Source organism: Zingiber officinale, chromosome 1A, assembly GCF_018446385.1.
Source record: "Zingiber officinale cultivar Zhangliang chromosome 1A, Zo_v1.1, whole genome shotgun sequence".
NCBI classification, from domain to species: Eukaryota; Viridiplantae; Streptophyta; class Magnoliopsida; order Zingiberales; family Zingiberaceae; genus Zingiber; species Zingiber officinale.
The window spans coordinates 90978085-90982152 of NC_055987.1; the positions used below are offsets into that span (position 1 = coordinate 90978085).

At 36.3% G+C, this 4068-nt stretch overlaps 1 long non-coding RNA gene across 1 annotated transcript; it reads left to right on the forward strand.

Annotated features, from left to right (window-relative positions):
* The first annotated feature begins 777 nt into the window (after nt 1-777).
* LOC122026843 lies at nt 778-3640 on the forward strand. The gene is made up of 2 exons (XR_006124175.1): nt 778-2314; nt 3396-3640. It is a non-coding gene; the product is annotated as an uncharacterized LOC122026843 (long non-coding RNA).
* The last annotated feature ends 428 nt before the right edge of the window (nt 3641-4068 follow it).

Genomic DNA, 4068 nt, shown 5'->3' on the forward strand with positions numbered 1-4068 from the left:
ATGTGTTGCATATTTTAACATACTTAAACCTTAGTATAAATTAAGGAGGAGTAATAAATTCAGGGGAGTATCAAATTCAGGGAGAGGAATAATTTTTTTTAAAAATATTTACTTAGAAAATTATTTCCTTAAGCCTTTTTTTCCTTAGATTTTTTTTAATTATTCCTTATCAAATTTCTTTTTAAAATCTCTTTGGAAAATCCTACCTCAATTTAAAAAAAAAAATACTTTCAAAATCTTACTTTAAATGTTTTTTTGCAAATATTTTCAAAAGCCTTATTTCAAAAAGAATGTCAGGTTCAGAGGAGCATTAATATTTTATATTTTGCAAACTGCCTGTATTTTTCTTTAAAATCTTTTACAAAATTATTTTTGAAATCTACGTCTAATTTTTTTAGGGGGTTTACTAAACTGCTATCTTTAAACTTTTTTGTTTACTTTCTTAGCCTTAAAAGTTTTAAAGATAGGTTTTAAAAATCAATTTGACAAATGTCTAAATTTTTGAAAATGTCTTGACATAGTGTAAAATACGACGCCCAAATAATAAATAAATAATAAGGTTATTTGAGAAATAATCTTATTGGATTTTTTAGGAATTTTTAGAATTTTTCTAGGATTTAAATGGAATTCGTATAAGATAATTTGTGGGGATAAATAAATAAGTATGAGAAAAGTCTATTTAGAAATATTCAAAAGTAGAAGTTGATTTAGAAAAGTACTTATGATTTGATTAAACTAAAACCTAGGTTTCCTAAATTAAGTCATTTTTCCTTTTATTTCCTTCTACCCGTGCCCTAAGTCTTCCCCCACCGCATACTTCTCCCGAGTTCTTTTCTTCTTTCCCATTTGGCCAACATCCTCTTCTCCTCTCTCGATCGAGCCATCGATCCCCCGCCGCATCACCTCCTCCCCCTCTTCATCGTCGACCTTTACCGAGCCACTCCCATGACTTCTCCTCCCTTGCATAGTCGCTTGACGCCAAGCCACACGATGGTTCACCGGAGCAGCCTCGACCCTCATCGCCACCCTGCTCCATAGAATCGTGTGACGCTATCAGCCGATCGTCGTCCACGCGAGTGCCACGGACATTGCTCTACCGCCGGCGACTACCGTCCTTCTCAAGTTTTCCTCGGCGGAGGCTGATCCTCAGTCAAGAGGGGAACCTATGCCTATCATCAATCCTTTGAAGTTGCTCCGAGGGGCCTGCAGCTCTGACCACAGGAACCCTTTGTTCCAACTGATGGGTGTTCGAGACCGGGCTCTCGTATCCTAGATTTCTCCTTGCTGCACCATACCCTAATTTTCTAATGCCACTAGCTACCTGCCCAGATCTTAGCAGTGAACAACGGTTTGCCTTGCTGTGAGTAGGAGCTGTCAACCCTAGTTGTCGACTTTTTGTTGCCTACTGTTATTGCTGGAGATGAACAGAATTTGGATAAGTTTAGTTCAAAGGTTATTGAATTCAGTCAAAATTTGGATTACAAGGTTAATTAATATGATTCATTGTTTGGATTGTTAGGTTTGCAAGGGAAGGAGTTAGCGAATAGTAGTGGATCGTTGCTGCTGGTTGTGAGCCACATTTAGTGACACCTAGTGCCAGACTTGGGGGTAAGTCATGTAGAAATTTGATTTATTTTCTACATTGGGTTTGATAAATGAATTGATGGTGGGGTTGAGTTAGTGGAGATATGAAGTTGTTTGTATTCATGGATTAAATGATTTGTTATTTGATTATGGCGCTAGGTTTGGTTATATATGAATTTATGTTGAATTGACTTGTTAGTGAATGGTTTTCTATATGAATCAATTAAAGAGTTGATAAGGTTGGGTTAAATCTAATTTAACCAATGGATTTGGGTGAGTATTGCAGTGATTTATACATAGGGTTAAACCCAATTGAGTGGTGAAAATAGTTAGGATTGTTTAATCTATTGGATATTGGACTTGATTAGTTGATAAGAGTATTTTAAGCTTGACATTGATTAATCTAAAAGATGTTTGTGTTAATTGAGGAGTAATTGATACATGATTGATTATGTTAGTTGGATTGATAGTTTATATCTTGATGGATAGTTGACGCATGTTAACAAGAAGGGTTAACTAATTGAATTGGATTGAATCATAAGGGAATTAGTCGTGAAAGTAGTGTTGGATCAGTAAATGGAATTAAAATGTCGATTTATAATCAGATTAGGATTAGGATTAACTAGTTGGCTTATGATAGAACTTAGCGGTACTATGTATACTGTGTTGTAGGATACTATTCGGAGACACATCTCGACGTGCCATTATTTAGCACGATCAACAGATAAAGGTAGATATTTCTTACTTTATCTCTTTAATATATATCGATCTTAGTGCATGAGCTATCTTTGGATAGAAACTATTTTTACCTTGACTCCACTCTTATTTTTCCTATGTTTGATACTTCCACTCAATTTTTGAGCTACTCGTTTCTGTATCTATACAGTCTCTCGTTACTATCTATGATATTTAGCAGATACCAGACACCAGATACTAGATATTGGATATATAGATACCAGATATCATGTTTACTTGCTTTGACTGCTATTTATCCATGTTTCTTATTGAGCATGATGGCTTCATGTAGCATACCTATTTCTGTTTATATATATATGATGATTGTTGCATTTTACGCATCATTTCATTGCATGCATGTCGGCGATCATTTGAGAGGGTCGTTGGCTAGAGCCGCACGCTCGACCACTCATGGGTAGTGGTAGCTGGAGCGTGCCACTTGTCCTGACTTACTCCCACTCGCTCACTCATGGGTAGTGATAGCTGGAGTTGCGAGCAGCAGAGACCCCTGTCGTAGACGTAGCTAGTTAGCTACTATGCAACTTTCCCTTCGGCCACTCGAGAGTAGTGATAGCTGGAGTGGTGTACAGTCTGTCATTGTTCCGGCCTCTTGACCATACAGGGGCCATGGTCCAAGGGGGTGGGCGGGAGTGACCATCCGTGCATACGCTGTTATTATTATACCTGCTGATGCTGTTGCTTATTTATGCTGTTATTGCTTATTTATGCTGCTATTGCTTACTTATGCTGATATACTCACATAGGTTGAAATATATACCTGAGGTATGAGTTTAGACACTGATTTTCTTATTGGTAATATGTATATACCTCACATGTTACCCATGTAGTTACGAGCAGTACTGTAGCAGGTCTTTGCTACACCTGACCTTCTATTACTAACCTAGGATATGGTTTCAGGTATGGATACTTATTATGAAATCACTGTTGTATTTGCTATTTTCTATACGAGACTGTAAATCTTTGTATCTCTAGTTCTTTATTATGTTCATGCACTATCTGTCTATTACTCACTGAGTCTTAGTACTTACCACTCCGTAAATTGGTTATTTCGTCAGGTAGCAAGTAAAAGACTTACGGAGTCGTTTGGAGAACCTGCACGCCAGTCCCACGTCACATTCGAGGACAATCTTATGGTTTTTGGTATTTCTTACGCTATTTGTGTTTTGGTTTGTACTTGATCTTATATTTGTGTATTCTTTTATATGGAGTTTTGTTTGTGGTATCTTGTATTTGGTTTGGGGATGATGTGTCAAGCCGAGCCGGCTCGCAATTAGTTGTATTGTGGTTTTCTTTTTCGTGATCGTTATTTGTGATTTCTGCTGTGTTTTACTCTCAGTCGCGTGGGTTGTTTTTAATATAAATATAACTGCGTGGTTGTGTTTATTATTATTCTAGCCGAGTGGACTGATTATATAATTACGTGGTTGTGTATATATTCCAACCGTATGTGGCTGATGTATTTTGTATATATGTATGCCTCAGATTGTCTCCGGTATAGGGGAGATGTTGTCAAAATTTTTCGTTAGGGACTCTTCTGAGGGCGTGACACATAGTCTTCAAAGGCTTTCTTATTTAAAATTTTATCATCTTATTTTAAAAAACCTTAAATTTTTGAAAGTTATATTAAATTTTTTCCAAAATTCAATTTTCAAAATGTTTTCCAAACTTTTTAAAAATGTTGTTTCTTTAAATTTCTAACTCTGGTTTAGCATTTTCAAATTTTATATC